Source organism: Nicotiana tomentosiformis, chromosome 2, assembly GCF_000390325.3.
Source record: "Nicotiana tomentosiformis chromosome 2, ASM39032v3, whole genome shotgun sequence".
Taxonomy (NCBI): Eukaryota; Viridiplantae; Streptophyta; class Magnoliopsida; order Solanales; family Solanaceae; genus Nicotiana; species Nicotiana tomentosiformis.
Window position 1 is genome coordinate 6,490,024 of NC_090813.1, and position 18,648 is coordinate 6,508,671.

The 18,648-nt window shown below is 37.4% G+C and overlaps 1 long non-coding RNA gene across 1 annotated transcript; it reads right to left on the reverse strand.

Annotated features, from left to right (window-relative positions):
* Positions 1–16,393: 16,393 nt before the first annotated feature.
* Positions 16,394–17,380, reverse strand: LOC104121358 (uncharacterized). Its single transcript, XR_691915.4, has 3 exons — positions 17,266–17,380; positions 17,045–17,143; positions 16,394–16,940 (listed from the first exon to the last, which is right to left on the reverse strand). It is a non-coding gene; the product is annotated as an uncharacterized lncRNA (long non-coding RNA).
* Positions 17,381–18,648: the final 1,268 nt, after the last annotated feature.

The window sequence follows — 18,648 nt, forward strand, 5'->3', positions numbered from 1 at the left end:
TTGATGTGCAAATCTGTGATATGTTGTAATATTTGAGCACTTGAGGTGCAATTTATGAGATATGATATTGGCATGTTATATTGTTGGGAAGTTTTGTTCGGGCGTTTGCACGAGGTTTCTGTCGTGCTATTATTACTATTGACTTATGCACATGCAGCATGACAAGGCAAGCTCTCTCTCTCTCTCTCTCTCTCTCTCTCTCTCTCTCTCTCTCTCTCTCTCTCTCTCTCTATATATATATATATATATATATATATATATATATATATATATATGGGTTTGCGCATGTGGTGAGACAAAGCGGAAATATTATAATACGCGTGTGGCGAGACAAGGCGAACATTTATTTTATTATTGCACACGTGGCGAGACAAGGTGGGCTATGTGTGGAATTGAATTGTGATGAATTGTGATAGCCTGGGGGTATTGTTGTTGTTGCATATTTACTTTGGGACTACGAGGTGGTACCTCGGGAGATCCCCTTGTCTTGCATATTTACCTTTGGGACTACGAGACGGTACCTCAGGAGATCCCTGCTGAGCATTTACTTTTGGGACTACGAGACGGTATTTCGAGAGTGCCATTTTGTTGACATCTCTCAATGGTTGCACTTGTCTTTGGTTATTTTGTATTTCCGTGATAGGTCAATTCTTGTGATTTACTGTGATGTATTATTTGATTTTACTATGTGTTTGTATTCTTTGTTGTATTGTGTTGGCTTGTGCTTTTTAGCACGAGACTCTGAAGATTTATATTCCTGGGTTTTTACCGATTTTTGATTACTGAGTTGTTTTAAATAAAAGAAGTTACTATTATGTTTTAAACTAATAAGTTTTACATCCGAAGCAATAGATTATTACATGTTTTAATTAAATTGAAATGTCATTTTTCTTTACTCAAACTATTTCTAAAATAAGCTCATTTCTTTGTTGAATTCTCACTTGGTTTTAAAAAATAATTGTTGTAACCTTACTTTATTGAAAATAAATTAATCGTGCGGATCTTATGTATTGAAATATTTGGCACGAGAGTTGTTCGTGCGGTTGAGATTAGAGATATGGGCACGAGGTGCCGTAAGAATATGAAAGGGGGTCGAGAACCGTATTTTATGATTATGACATGAGATATTTATTTGGAAGAGTTTTATATTCGAAGGATACTTATTTGAAAAAATATATTTGGAGGGTATTTATTTGAAGAGATTATATGTGAAAGATTTATTTAATTGATTATTCTTGTGTTTCTTATTCGTCTGAGTAATAATTATGGTGTTCTTGCTACCTTACTGTTTATAGCACTAGTGGATTATTGTTGCTATCACTGATATTTTTTTCCGATTATTTTAGTATGGCACAGGTTATTTGATTAGTGAGTGTCTTGACTGTACCTCGTCACTACTCCACTGAGGTTAGTCTTGATACTTACTGGGTACCGACTGTGGTGTACTCATACTATACTTCTGCACATTTTTGTGCAGAGCCGGGTTAATGTGGAGTCAGTTGACCGATCGCTAGCAGTACGGATCTTGCTGTGGAGACTCAAGGTAAACCTATTGCTGTGTTCGCAGGCTTCAGAGTCACCTTCTGATATTGTACTTGCACTGTTTTACCTCTATTTTAAAACAGTTGTATTTATAGGCTTTCTAGTAACTCATTAGAGCTTATAACTTGTACTACCGGTTTTGAAAATTGTAAATTTTATAGAGATTTCTATTTCAAAAATTGTTAGATATTATTTATTTATTGTTGTTGTTCAGTAAATGTTAGGCTTACCTAGTCCCTAAGACTATGTGCCATTACGATACCCAATGGAGGAAAAATTAGGTCGTGACAATAGCTCAAATAAGAAAAGTTTTAATACACAAAATCTAATTGATTTCGAATTCCCAAATATTAGAAAAATAATTCAATGACTATTCCTAAATAATAATAGGAAAATAGTTAAATAATTATTTTATCTAGTGTAAAATATATATTTAGAGGGTAAAAAAGGCGAGCGACATTTTGCTAAGGACCTTCGTGCTTTTAGTATAACTAGTTTTAGTATACATGCGTTGCACGTGTCTATCGCATCAAAAATAAAAAATGTACAAGAAGAATAAAATGCGGTAACATAAAACGTTGTTGCATCAAAATACTTACAATATTTTTTTAAACAATGCAATTGAATGTTATTACATACTTAATTGACATAGTAGATAAATTAAATATATTCAAGATGATGTATTTATTTAATATTTATGTAATATTTGGAATTATAGTAATTACGTACATAGAAATCGTTAACAATTTTAGTCTAGGATTTCATCATAATAACTGACATTATCCAAAGCAAATTAGTATTGCATAGCAAATAAAAGTCTGAAAGCCGAATTCATGTCATATTATCATACTTTAAAATATCAAAAGCAGTCAACAAAATAAGTCCACATTTGCTTTGACAAAACCCAACTCAAAGAATATATATATATATAGAGCGTTCCTTTGAGATTGCCGCTATGGTTTTCAATTCTTTGTAAAACCCACGAAACATATAATGAACTACTTACTAACAACTGAATAATCAAAAACACCTTTGCTTTAAAGTTATAGAATTATTTTTTTTAAAGAAAAAAAGAATTATAAATATTAATCATGAACTAAGCAACTTGCCAACTCTACATACTGTGTAATTTATATTTTATGAGTTAGAAAATTATATTATGCACCCAAAATATCCAACTGAATGAAGAAGAAAAAATCTATCTCATTAAAGGTCAATACAAGTCTTTCAAGTTTTACTTATATTATAAAAAGAAGTTAGCGTGTAGTAATACCTGAGAAAGATGACCCATAATAAAATTTGAAAAACCATATTCCACAATTTCTTTTAGCCAAATTGCTGGTTCGTCTCTGCAATATTAGAGAAAAGAGTGGAGGAAAACTAATCTTCTCTATTAGGGATCTACCACAACTAATATTATCCTTGGTAGTATATTAACTTTGTTTATATATACTTCTATGTTAAGATTATTGTAAGTAGGGAGTTTAATAATCGATGGTAAATATTTTGAAGTTGTTTTTGATAATCAACTTCATTGATTGGCCTTCTGCATTACGCACATATAAAGGGGTGCGCATATATATCAATAAAGATGTACCAATAAAGATATGTATATTAATAGTCTCCGAAGATTAAAACCAGAAAGTTCTAACCTTTTTGTGCCTTCATCAGCACGAAGCAAAACAATCTGTGGCATGAATCATTGTGTCATGAATCAACAAATCTATGGAAAAATAAGAAAATGATTAGATCATTAATCGCACATCAATCAACCATGTGCAACCTTAACCTATGTAAATTATCAAAGATTGTATAATTTAAAAAGAGCAGAATTTGAAAACTATCTAGCATGGTCTTAAGGAGGGTTTTTTTTCGTACATTGGTGAAATTCTTCTATAGACAAGTGCACTTTTATAACCCTAATAGGATTTTATTTTCCACCAAAACTCTATCTCTTACAAATAACAAATAAATATAAGGAAACAATTAAATCAATTTATGACTCTTCACGTTAGAAGTGTTATTTATTTATGACGCTAGTTTCACCATATATTAAATTAAATGCTTAATAAAAATGCCAATAAAATGATAGGAATAGGAGTCCTGGCGTGGATGAAAAGTAATTGAAAGCAAATTTTCCTTATTATGTTGTAGATTTAAATGATCGAAATTTTATATATGGAATGTCAAAGTGGCATGTTCATTCAGAATTCTAATAATATTAGTTTACGCAGATTTGTAATTTTTTTTTAATTTCAAAGCTCTAATTATTAGGGTATTTTAGTTGATTTCAAATCCTAAATAATAGAAAAATAATTTAAATTACTATTTTGTTTAATGTGGACTTCTATTTTTATAGGGTAAAAATGCGAACGACATTTCGTTAAGGGTTTTCGTGCTTTTAATATAGTATAGATATAAATATAGATTAGCTGATGCCAAGAACAATATGCTTCCTGAACTAGGCACAGATTTTGTACAAGGCATATTGAGGCAAATTAGTGTAAAAAATAAAATAGTGGACATGCGAGGAAGCGTATGTAGTGGTGTACATGGGCCACATATGAAGAAGACCTTGAGGATCAATTGAGAAAATTGGGCGATATTGATGAGAAAGATGCTAAAGACTTGCTGAAATATCTACCTCAAACTTGGTGTAGAGATTTTTTTGACACTCAGTGTAAAAATGTCATGGTTGGCAATAATTAGTGAATCCTTTAATGCATGGATTCTGGAGGCAAGACAGATGCCTATCATCAAAATGTTGGAGGAGATAACGTTGAAGGTCACGAAGATGTTGGTGGATAATGAAGCAAAAGTGTAACGACCCGATAGGTTATTTTGAGTACTATCTTTTATTTTCGTAATCTGAGATCTCTATTAGTCTTATTTGATATTTCTTAATTTGTGTGCGTGGTCCATGTCATTTTCCGAAAAGTTTTTACGTAAAAATTTAAAGAAAATATAATTTTTGGTTTTAAAAATAACTTGAGTTACCACGGTCAACATTCTTGGTAAACGACCTCGGATCGGTAATTTGACGATTTCGGTAGGTTCGTATGATATTTTTGGACTTGTACCCACATTTGATTGGGGTTCGGGGTGACCCGAGCGAGTTTCGGCGCATTTTGTGAAAGATTGTGAAAAATAGGTTTTCAAGTTGAAATCTTGAGTTTTGATGATCGTTTCTTATTATTTGATATTTATTTTTATGATTTGATGTAGCGAAAAAGTTTATATGATGTTATTACACTTGTGTGCATATTCGATTTGGAGCCAGGGGTTCGGGTGAGTTTTGGATTAATTCAGACCATTTTTAGACTTGTGGAACTACTGGTTTTACTTCTGGTGTCCGGTGTTTTGCGATTGTGAACGGGAAAGATGGGCTGGGGCTAGTTGTTCTACCCGAATTCAAGGTCATGCTCACGAACGCGAAGGCTTGGAGGGACTGACCTTCGCGAACGCGGCCGTCCACTCGCGAACGCGTAGTGTTGGAGATAGTCTGGGGAGGGTTGATCGCTCTTCATTGCGAACGCGAACCATGGGTCACGAACGCGGAGGCTTGGCTAGGAAGAAGCCTTCGCGAACACTATGAAAGCTTCGCGAACATGTCAGGTGCTTCACGAACACGAAGAACACCTGATGCCCTGTCACTCCCCAAACCTGAAGAGGCGTGGCCGGCACCCGGTACCATACTCGGCCCGAGCATACCACTTTGTAACTGTGAACTCTGGAGGGGTAACCCTCAACTTAGGCCGATGAAGCCATTTTCTGAATCGTCTGAAAATAACACTTGTCTCATCTGTGGGGAAAACATACCCAAAAGCTGATATATATATAACTATACAGGCCGACAAAGCCGCCATGAACATCTACTGATATACAAAATATACAGGACTCGTCTACAAGCATCTAGAGATAGCTAAACTGTATCATGGTCGGGACAGGGCCTCGACCTACCCATCAAACCTGTATATATAAAATGGACTCCAAGGTCTAGACTTGGTAACTCCGAGGAAGTGGAGCTTACCAACCAAGCTGATGTTTGACTCTATCTACTGGGAAGGTCTATCCAACTGTCTATCAGGACCTACAAGCATGAAATACAATGTCCCCGGCAAAAGGGACGTTAGTACGAAATAATGTACTGAGTATGTAAGACAATAGAATAACTGAAAGCCGCAACTGAACTGATAATACAATAACTGAAAGTAACTGGGAGTCAAAGATAATCCGAAGATATGCTTACCTGCTGATACTGACTCAACTCTCTCAATATAATAAGTAAATAGTTGTCCGGCCCTATAAGGCTCGGTATGTGTAACTTCTATGCCGTAGTAGGCTCGCTCGTAGGCACTCGGCCATACTAGGCTCTGTATTTCGGCCATTCTGGGCTCGCTCATAGGCGCCCAGCCACAGTAGGCTCGGTATATAACGTACCATCTGATCAGAGGTTGCCCAATAGGGGACTGCCCATCGATTATAGCCCAATGATGGTGAAAATACTGTAATACTGTATGTGTATATATATATATATATATACACACACCCTCTGCACTCTTGACTGGAAGAAGACAATACTTAACTGAATAGAAAGTCCCGATAAGAGAGAATACTATAACTTAAGAGACTAGTCCAATGTACATAAATTCAGGAATATGAACTTCTTTTTATGTCTCGTTATTACACACGTGTAGTTACTGGATCATGCCAAAATGAAGGAAAGATTTAGTCTTAACATACCTTAACCTCGTTGAGTCCTTAATAGCTTCCAAGCAACTCTTCAAACAACTCAACTCGGTCTACCATAGCATAAGGAGATTGAAAATCAATGCTGAGTAAAGGCTAAGTCTGTAACTTAAGCTAGTAGCTCATTTTATATAAATTTGGGCAGCATCTACCTTGTAACAAGGGCCTCCTCCAATACCATATACCAATAACAACAAACAGAGCAATAAAATAAGAACAACATCAACAATAGGGTGCAAAATATTTCATTAACAAGTCGTCAACATATGACGGCGAGCGGCAAACTCGGATTGAATCCCTTCAGCACCCTTCAACCCCATTATCACCCCTTATAGACTTTTAACATTAACTTAACAGCATCATTAACATGATAATGAAGTCATTCATCAATGATTCCATCCTTATATCATATATTTATAACAAAGGAAACAATCCACAACTCTAATTATCTTCAATTAGCAACTTTATTCACTAGTTCATGTCTAGTACATCTATTTAACTTAATCAACATCAAGATAACCTTAAGAACATGCAAGAAAACAATACAAATACCTCCTACAGTATCTTCAAGGCGAAATCCAAGTTATATTTAGCTTACAACAGCCCTCAGTGGAAATACAACACCATAGAAATGACTTAAGCTAATCCAAGTATTATCTTGTAGTTTGTCATCCTAACAACTTAACCAACATACAAGCAAGCTTAAGCACAATTAGTAGTCTGTTATACTCACTTTAACCAGTAGCAACAACTTGAAATTGCAGCCAAACATAGCCCACTACTATCCTCAATGAAAACACAACCTTAAAGAGGTGTTGTTCTTCACTAGAACTAACTTTTGTTGTTGAAATATAGTGTAATCTATTTGCAAGACTTGAAATAACCTACGGTTGATATGAAAACCTTGGAAGAGTATTTTACAGAACTTAAACCACTTAAAACAACCTCTCACGCGAGCTGGAACCACCCAAAAATCAGCAACAACAAGAAGAACAAGAAACTTACAAGTGCGACGGGATCCCCGACACTTGATTTGTGTTGTTTGCCCTTTGTTTGGGTCTTGGATTATGAGAGAACCTTGAGAGGGTATTTTTAGGTGTCTAGGGTCTGAAGATACTGAAAAATAATGAGTTAAAACGGGGTTGAGGCATCTTATATATATCAATATATCTCAACCGCCATTGTGGGTCCCATAGAGCTGCTTGGCGCAATCTCGCAAAAATACGAATATCTCTCTACTCTGATGTCGTATAGATAAAAGGTTTAATGAGTTAGAAACTAGACTCATATATCTTCCATTTTATAGGTATATCACCCCATAACTCGAAGTAAATTGGGAGAAAATCGCATCTACATTTGACCTAAGTTTTAGCACATTTATGAATGTAACTTGTGATGACCTTTGCCAACTTTTGTTCCACAACTTGCTTGACTTAAAAACATAACACACGACTATCATACAACTAAAATAACGCATAACATAACCTCCTTATATTTTTAAGCATCCTAGTCTCATCACAAAAGTACACGTTATAACATTCCCAACTTGTCGACATTCGACGAAACTTATTTTCTACAATTTGTTTAGCTTCTTAGCCTTTCAACCCTCTTGGTACTTGTTATCCATGATCTTAAAGATTTGTAATCTCCAAGGTAACATGATTAACTTAATTTATATACTCTCAAAGATGATCTCATTTCTGAGGTTACATCAATTGACTTACGAATACTCATTCGTACGAAGATATGAGGTGTAACATGCCCAGGTATTTTAAAAGCTGAAAATCGAGATTATTGCATTCAAGACCATTTTTGAAAGCTAAAGCTCGGACTAGAGAGGATTTTGAGGAGATTTCATCCCAATTTCATTGGTTAGTAAATTTTAAATAGTTTTGATGTATTTCGGTAATCACCCGTTGATATTTTCTTAATCTTTGAATTTCATGGTAGAAATTAGGAATTTGGGTAGAAATTAGAGATTTTATGAAATTGAGATTTAAATCTCAAATTGATGTCGAATTTCGAAACACATCACATAATCGGGCTTGTAGGTGAATGGGTAATTGGGTCTTAGCCCGAATCTCAGGTTTTGACCAAGCGGACCTGGGGGTTAATTTTTGTTGACTTTTTTAATTTCATCAAAGATTGAACCTTTTTCACTCATGGGTAGTTTCTAAAAATTATTTTGAATTATTTGAACCATATTTGGCTAGATTTGATTGGTTTTCGGGAAGAAGTAAGTGTCATGGTTAAACTTGACTTGAGGGAATTAGAACTTGATTGGATTATTTGCTATTGATTTATGTCTGGGGACGACGCATATGTAAAATGACGAGTGTATCACGGGCTAAGCATGCGGGTTGGGATGTTTATTTATTGTTTATAATTTTTGATGCCTTTATTTAATCCATTTTATTACTTGTTAATTACTTTAATTGTTACTTGCCTTTACGTGTTAAATTCATGCATTTATCCGTTATGTGCCTTAATTGCTAATTGTTATCATGTATCCGTGTCTTTATTTATTGAATGTCCTTACTTACTTTGTGATTTAGCGTGTTGTTAGATAGCTACTTTTATTCACTTTATGATTTTAATTATGTAATTTCCCTTATTGTGTTTTATTTATGATACGCTGTAATTGGTTATAGTTTATACATATAATTTATATTGTTTGGGATGGGTTTGAGGGCCACAACGGATGTTGGTATTACTGTTTGGGATCGGGTTGTATGCTGCAACAGTATCTATATGTATATTTGCGGTCGGATTGTGCGCCGCAACGGAGAAGAATTGTTATTTATATATTTGTGAATCAGATTATGCGCCGCAACAAAGAAGACTTGTTATTTATATATATTGTGGATCGGGTTGCATGCCACAATAAAAAATACTTATTTTACTGTCTTTGACTATTGTTACCTTTTCCGTGTTGACTCGAGAAGTTGAGCATAAATGTTATTCCGGGGCCCTTTGTTATGTGTTTTCGGTTCCAGTTTTATGTTAAATTCTTGTTTTTCTCTATTTTTGTTATTATTGCTTTTATATTCGTTCAGTTTTATAGTGAGTGCCGTGTTATAGCCTCTTCACTACTTCGTCAAAGTTTAGTTAGGCACTTACAGAGTACATGAGGTCGATTGTACTCATACTACACTTCTGTACTTCTTGTGCAGATTCTGGTATAACGACCCGATCGGTCGTTTCGAGCATTTGCACTTCGCTTGGTAGTTTGAGGTCATGAGTACCTCCTTATAATGTATTATGGCTCATGTGAATCATTGATTTTGGTTTTCAAGTTATTCGGAATCGATTTGGAAAAATAAATTTCATGATTTAAGCTTTAAGTTGGAAGAGTTGACCAAGTTTAACTTTTGTGAACTTGACCCTAGAATAAAGTTTTGAGGGCTTTTTTTAGGTTCGGATGGTGATTTTGGACTTGGGCGTATGCCCGGATTTGTATTTGGATATTTCTAGAAGGATTCGACGCTAATTGGCGAAAGTTGAAAATTTGAAGGTTTGGAAAGTTCATAAGTTTGATCGGGAGTTGACTTTGTGGATATCAGATTCGGATTCTAGTTTCGGGAATTGGAATAGCTTCATTATGTTATTTGGGACTTGTGTGCAAAATTTGAGTTCATTCTGAGTTGATTTGATATGTTTCGGCGCGAGTTTTGGAAGTTGAAAGTTCAAGAGTTCATTAAGTTTGATTTGAGGTGCGATTCATCATTTCGATATTGTTATATGTGATTTGAGGCCTCAAATAGGTATGTGTTATGTTATGGGACTTGTTGATATATTCGGACGGGGTCCTGAGTTGCTCGAAGGAGTTTCGGACGAGGTTTGGTTCATTTGGATCATTTTTGGCTAGGCTGATGTGGCTGGGCTTCTAGTGTGACCGCACCTGCGGAGCTATGGGCACAGGTGCGGAGCCACAAAAGTGGAAGTGGAATCATAGAGGCGGGAATGCTGTTGAGAGCAAGAGCCGCAGGAGCGGAGGTTTCTTCGCATCTGCAAAGGCGCGAGTGTGGTGAGTTTTGGCGCAGAAGCGGAGTCTTGCGCAAGAGCGAAGAGGAGCTCGCACCTGCGATGTCACAGAAGCATGAACTATTCCGCATGTGCGAGGGTTTGGCTGGTTAGTTGTAATCACATAAGTGTGAAATTGTTCTAAAAAGCGACACCGCAGAAGCCGCCCTTGGTTAGCAAAAGCGAAAATCGCTGGGTAGAAGCTATATTTTTGAGGGTTCGTCGTTTTATTCTCATTTTGGGATTCTGGAGCACGGTTTGGACGCCTTTGGAGAGGAAATTCACCATGTGACTTGGGGTAAGCATTCTTGACTCACTCGTGATTTTATTTCGTGATTCTATCTTCGTTTTTGGTAATTAGATTATGAATTATAAAGAGAATTTGAGGGTTTTAGCCTAAAGTTTCATAGAGTGAGTTTTTGAGGCTTGGACATCGATTCAGAGTCGGATTTGAGTGAAACTAGTATGGTTGGACTCGTAATTGAATGGGCTGTTGGATTTTATAAGTTTCACAGAGTTCCGAGGCGCGAGCCTAGGTTAGACTTTTAGGTTGATTTTGGGCTTTGATTAAAGATTCAACCTTTATCGATTGAATTTGTTTTCTTTGGCTTTATTTGATGTATTTGAGTTGCTTTTGACTAGTTTCGATCTGTTCGGAGGTCGGTACACGCGGGATGGCATTTTTAGAGCATCGCTTGGCTTGCTCGGTATTGGATTTGGCTTGTTCGAGGTAAGTAATACTTCTAAACTTGGTGCTGAGGGTATGAACCCCTGAATATACATGATATGTGTTTGGTGTTGAGGTGACACACATGATAGGTGACGAGCGTGTGGGCGTACACTATGTGAATTGTGACTCAGTTATTTCCGTGGTACTGTGTAGTTACCTAGTCTTATTTGTATCCATGAAATCTCTACGTGCTAGAGTAATTGAGCTGTGATCCATGTTAGAAACCATGTCTAGGCTATATGCTTATCATGTTGGGACCTACTGAGGTCATTTCTATTGTTGAGTTATTTGCTTACATTGCAGTTACATACTCGGTCATACGCATTTATTTGCATATCATATCTCAGTTTCTGTTACCATTTATTGATACATCACATCATCATTTTGGGCTAATTTTTCATGACATTGTGAGCCCGAGAGACTCGAGAGATTGATAGTTGAGTGAGGTTGAGGGCCTGATGGTAAGGATATTGATGGGATAGGGCTGCACGCCGCAACATGTATTATTGATTTATGAGGGTATCAGGCTACACGCCACAACATGTTTTATTGATTTATGCCATGATTGGCTTGTTATAGCGCTTGGGCTGAAGGAGCCCCTCCGGAGTCTGTACACCCCCAGTGAGCGCAAGTACCTACTGAATACGAGTGCCGAGAGCGAGTGCCGAGTGATTGGAAGGACTGAGTAACTGTGAAGGCTGAGTGACTATGAGGACTGAGTGACTGGGAGGACTAAGTGAATTGATACTCTGAGAGTATGCATATGGTTTTATCACCGAGTTGCATTACATTCAACATGCACACTTGACATACATGCATAGAGATGCATTTTCCTCATGATGTACGACATTGCATCATTCATGACTTCACATACACATTGACATGTAGGCATAGAGATGTACTTTCCTCATGCCATTTGAAAATGAAACATTTACCTGTTGAAAGTTTTAGAAAAAATCACAGTTTTACAAACGTACTCATAGTTTGGTGATTTCGGTAAAAGATTTGGGTTTTCACTGACATACTTGAAAAGCATGCCTATTTTCCGGAATTGTGAATGAGCTGAGCACTATATCTCTGAGTTACTTCTTTTATCACCTTTATTATGTTGTTATGAACTTTTTTCGGCTATTGGTGTTGGACTCCGACTTTTGTACCAGCTCGTCAGTACTTTCAACCTAAAGTTAGGTTTGTTACTTATTGAGTACATGGGGTTGGTTGTACTCACACTACACTTCTGTACCTTGCGTGTAGATGTCGGATGCTGATATTGCTATGCACGACGGGAGCTGGGTTTGAAGATGTACCTGCATTCCGGTCATAACTGTCTCTTGATCTTGGTAGCTTTAGAATTCTAATATGTTCATTTATTATTTCAAACAGATGATGTACTTTATTTCATACCCGCTTTGTAAATTCTAAATCTTAGAAGCTCATGATTTGTACTACCAATCCTAGGAAAATTCTTGTATAAAGCAGTTGTATTTTTATTTCTTTTCTTAATAAATCTCATTTAAATTAGATAGTTGTTAATTGGCTTACCTGACGTGTTGGGTTAGGTGCCATCATGACTAGGTGGATTTTGGGTCGTGACATCTGGTGTTGGTCATAACAATAGTTAGTAGAGGCTTGCTCGGATTAGTTTTTCACGGAGCCTTGAGGTACAGTTGCATGGAGATCGCAGCCCTAAAGTCCCATCCCTTATCTACTTTTACTAATTATTTCGTTGCAAACAGTTGTATATTTATTCATATATTTGGTTTTAGCACTTCTAGTATGCTCATATACTTGTGAGACCAGATTTTACGATTTGATTAGTTACCATTTGGAGTTCATCTATTTTGAATTTCTACAGCTTTATTTATTATTAAATTATTTTCAAATAGGTTTTAAAATGATTAATTGTGTACTAATACTGGCTTGCCTAACAAGTGGACGTCAGGTGCCATCAGAGCCTCGCGGTAGGGATTTTGGATCGTGACAAGTTGGTATCAGAGTACTAGATTTCCTAGGTCTCACGAGTCATGAGCAAGCTCAGTAGAGTCTGGAGCAAGCTATATCGTGCAATTTTATTCTATTATTGAGTTTGAATTATTTTATTCTTTTTCTCTCACAGATAGTGAGGACATGCACAACATCCACAGCGGACCAGGAGCCAGAGCCCCAGGTTGTAGCCACTACCAGGGGTAGGGACTGTGACCGAGGTAGGGGTCGAGGCAGAGGCAGAGCTCAGCCTAGAGCGCGCGCAACATCACCTATTACAGAGCCTCAGTTCAAGTAGAAGGAGGAGATCCCTGTTCAGACTACACCAGTTGGACTAGCTCAGGTCCCAAAGAGGTTCATAGCCACTCTCGTACTTTAGGACTCTCTAGTCCGCTTAGTGGGCCTTACAGAGAGTGTGGCCTAGGACGGAGTATTTACTATGGTACCAGTTGTCTCTCAGACTGGGGAGGGCCCCAAGCTCCGGCTACTCATACTCCAGAGTAGATGGCTCCTATATATCAGACTTCGGCGGTTCCAATAATTAGAGAAGTTCAGCCCGTTATTGCTACTTAGCCCATGGAGAGGCCCGCTATGTCGTTAGAGGGGTTGAAGAGATTGGACAAGTCCAGTAAGTTATTTCCTATTCGCTTTTGGTGGTACACCTTCTGAGGACCCGCAAGATTTCATTGAGCGTTGCCACGAGGTGTTGCGCAACACGAGTATAGTGGAATTCAATAGAGTTGACTTCACGGTATTTCCGATGTATGGCTCCGCCAAGAGATGGTGGTAGTACTATGTTCGAGGCAGACAAGCAGGTTCACCTCCACTCACTTGGGATTAGTTCTCACAACTATTTTTGGAGAAGTTCATTCATTTTACTTTGAGAGGGGAGAACCACAACCAGTTTGAGCGCCTCCAGCAGGGTAGCATGATTGTTTTCCAGTAAGAGACCAAATTCGTGGATCTATCTTGCCATGAATTTGTCTTGATTCCTACTGAGAGAGAGAGAGAGAGATGGTGAGGAGATTTATTGATGGCCTTACTTTTGGTATCAGACTACAGATGGCTAGAGAGACTAAGGATGAAACTTCTTTCCAGCGGGTTGTAGTTATTGCTAGATGGATCGAGAGGGTTCGTGGTCAGGGGAGAGAGGCGACCTCTCAGAAAAGGCCTCGTCATTTTGGTGGTTTCAGTGGTGCCTCATATGGAGGCTGGGGTTTTTTTGGTAGCGTCCATCCTATCAGGCCGGTTTAGTCAGCACTACAGGCATCACACGGTGCTTCGGGAAGTCATGGTTCTTATGGATATTGTCCTGAGCAGTTAGCTAGCAGCGCACCTCCAGCTCTCATCAGTGCAATGCCGATTCAGATCTATCACAGTGGTTATTCGGGCTGTCAGGGTCAATCCCAGATTCAGCAGCTACCGTTGCCGACAAAGTGCTTTGAGTGTCGAGGGATGGGTCATATCAGGAGGTACCATCCCAGACTTCAGAGTAGTGTGCCTCAGCAAGGTTCTTGTGTCATGGTTCCGGCACCGGCTGCTCCACCGTCCCCTCAGTCAGCTAGAGGCGGGAGTCAGGCAGCTATAGGTGGTGGTTAGGCCATTCGAGATGGAGGTCGGCCAGTTAGAGGCCTTCCGAGAGGCGGAGGTTAAAATGGTAGGGCTCAATCCCATTTTTATGCATTTCCAGCTAGACCCGAGGCACAGTCGTCTGATACGGTCATCACAGGTAATATTCCAATTTACCATAGAGATTCATCAGCCCTATTTGATCCGTTTTCCACTTATTCATATATGTCATCCTATTTTGCTTTATATTTGAATGTCTCATGATTCCTTGAGTTCTCCTGTTTATATGTCTACGCATGTTAGAGATTCTATTATAGTAGACCAGGTATATCGTGCTTGTTTGGTCAATATCGAGAGTTATGATACTATAATAGACCTTCTGCTTCTTAATATGGTAGATTTTGACGTGATCTTAGGCATGGATTGGTTGTCACCTTATCACGCTATTTTAGATTGTCACGTCAAGACTGTAATATTAGCCATGTCGGGGTTGCCTCAATTGGAGTGGAGGGGGACTCCTGGCCATTCTACTAGCAAAATTATTTCATATGTGAAGGCTCAGCAAATGGTAGAGAAGGGGTGTCTGGCATATTTGGCCTATATCCTTGATCCTAGTACAGAAGTTCCTTCCATGAATTCAGTACCAGTTGTGCGCGAGTTTCTAGAGGTGTTTCCTATAGATTTGCCGGAGATGCCACCCGATAGAGATATCGACTTCTGCATTGACTTGGTTCTGGGCACTCAACCTATTTCTACCCTTGTTGAGTTGAAAGAATTGAAGGAGCAGTTGCAGGATTTGCTTGACAAGAGATTCATTAGGCCTAGTATTTCGCCTTGGGGTGCATCGGTATTGTTTTATTATTGAAGAAGGACGGAACGATGAGGATGTGTATAGATTATCGGCAGTTGAACAAGGTCACTATCAAGAACAAGTATCCGTTGTCAAGGATTGATGACTTATTTGATCAGCTTTAAGGTGTCATGGTGCTTTCTAAGATTGATTTGAGATCTGGCTACCATCAAGTGAAGATTAGGGCATCGGATGTCCCTAAGACAACTTTTCAGACCCGGTATGGGCATCTATGGATTTGATGAACCGGGTGTTCAAGCCCTATTTGGATTCTTTTATGATCGTCTTCATTAATGATATTTTAGTTTACTCCCGCAGTCGAGAGGAGCATGAGTAGCATCTGCGGATCGTACTTCAGACTCTGAGGGATTGTTAGTTATATGTCATATTTTCAAAGTGTGAGTTCTGGTTGGACTCGAAATTATTGCATTCAACACCATTTTTGAAAGCTAGAGCTCGTACTAGAGAGGACTTTGAGAAGATTTTCATCCCAACTTTATTGTTTAGTAAATTTTAACTCATTTTTCATAATCACCCATTGATTTTTAATCTTAATCTATGAATTTCATGGTCGAAATTAGGGGTTTTGGGTAGAAATTAGAGATTTTGCAAAACTAAGATTTAGACCTCAAATTGAGGTCGGATTTCGAGCAAATCACATAACCGGGCTCAGAGGTGAATGAGTAATCGGGTCTTGATTCGAATCTTGATTTTTGACCAAGCGGGCTCGGGGGTTGATTTTTGTTAACTTTTTCAATTTCATTAAAGATTGAATCCTTTTCACTCGCGGGTAGTGTCTAAAGCGTATTTTGAATTATTTGAACTATATCTGGCTAGATTTGATTGGGTTGGAGGCTAATTCTAAAGTAAAAGCCATGGTTGAGCATTGATTTGATTGCGAAAAGAGGTAAGTGTCGTGGTTAATCTTGACTTGGAAGAATTAGAACTTGATTGGATTTGCTATTTGATTTATGTGTGGGGACATTAGCAATGTTGTCAAGCTTTATTGCACTGCAATTATACATACACATGAAAATGCATCACATTGGTAGTAGTTAAATCCATTTCTTATAGGCTCAAACAACATTGCTAATGTCTTTCTACCACAAGAAAATATATTACATACTTTATACTTCATCAAACATCCAAATGCCATTACAATTGATCAAACAACAACAATGCATTTAATACATTGGTTTCAATCTAAAGATCTATAAGGTAACCCAACAACATAGGAATGAGAATCCACTGCCAAAATAGTTTTTCCTTCAACTTTGAAACTACTCTATCATAATTAATAGAAGAAGCTTTAAAGGCAGCAACTCTTTTCTTTAATACATTGGTTTCAATCTGAATATCATCTGATTTTTTCTGCAGAAAATCTGTTTTCCTCACAAGAGCCTCCTTTTGCCTCTTTATTTTATTGATGATAACTAAAGCTCTTGAAGAAAATTCATTATCATCCCATTTTCAATAACCACATAACCCCTTATTCTGCAAGAAAAAGATATAAACATCAGAAGAAATCATCCATAACAATATGTTCAAAATCAGACACAAAATTCACAAGATTTTACAGGAAACAAACGGCCTATTACATCAGGTTTTGGACACCGGAAAATTGTCTTCCAGGATTCTCTGGAGTCTTTAACATGAGATGCAAAGCTGTAATTCCACAACGGCACATCCTCTTATACCTAGAAGATTGAGACATTTCATCAATAATAGACAAAAATAAATAAAGAAGATGATTTCAATCTTACTCCTAAACTCTACATAATGCAAAATTTACTCAATTTAAAGGAAAAATAGTACTCACTTGAGCAAATTTGGGAAATTTAGAAGAGGGGCTAGGATTTTGAAGAAGGAGGGAAAGAAATGTTAATAGAAGAAGAAGTATAGGTTCAGGTTGCTTAAAAAAATGACAGGTTGGATAGAGTGGGAGGGGGTTGGTACATTAATTAGTATAAAAAGACTAGTAAATTACTTTTTATTGGATAAGGGATGAAAAAGGAATATTTTTTGCCCAATGTATTAACTAGAAGGGTAGGCCCAATCCAAAGTTTTAATGGAGGGCAGATGCCCTCAATTTCTCATAGTAGAGAGCCATTCCGTATCTTCTATCTAAGGAGGTCGAAAATACATACTCTAATTAACTCAAGGTTAAATATGCTCAATAAAATATCACAAAGACCAAAAATAGATTTTAACCATAATTGAGGGATTAAAAGTGTGATTAGAACAAGTTTAGTTTTTCTTCTCACAAATAAACAAGGATAGTGCTGAGAAGTGAAAACATTTACTCCCTCCGTTTTAATTTATGTGAACCCATTTAACTGGGCACGAAATTTAAGAAAAGAGAGAAAACTTTTAAACTTGTGGTGTAAAATGAGGCAAATATATTTTGTGTGGCTATAAATCATTGCATAAAGGTAAATTATTTCCAAATAAGGAAAAAGGTCATTATTTTTGACACAAACTAAAAAGATAATAGGTTCACATAAATTAAAATGGAGGGAGTATTATTTATAGCGTGCTTTTTATAAATAAAGAATCTTACTTACAATAATGTAAATTATGGAACACATGTCCAAATTTAGTTCTCCTTTTGTTTTTCTGTTGTAAAAAAGACAACAAGAACGTAACTAAAGATCGATAATCACGATCGAAATTGGCCAAAATTTAATTCACACTTCCAATTTATTCAGTTTAACCAAGTCTTTGGGTAAATGTATACGGGTAAAACTGATCTCGATATTCGATCGGGCTTCCGAACTCCCTGATTAGGCCAGGGTCGAAATATTTATGATCGGGCGAAGTCGAGCTCGAAGATCGATCTGACGCCTAACACCATCAGCCAAGATCGGCACATGGTGATTATGATTGAACCCAAAGCATTGTCAAAGTTAGCCATAGAAACAATTAGATTTGCCCTCGAGTTTACCGAAGGCGTAACCGGTCCTGTTTCCAACGGCCTCGAAGAAAGCTTTGCCAACTCATCCGACAGGGGTCCGTAATTCTCGCCATTAATCAGTCATTATGGCAGAAATTACAGAAAAGGAAACCAACTATCAGCAAATCAAGGATTTTTGCCTTTTATAGAACAACAAAATAATACCTTAAAAGGTAGATCTCCCCTGATATATAAAGGGGACTTGAAAATTCATTAGGCGATGGTAACATACAGTCATAAGCAATACAG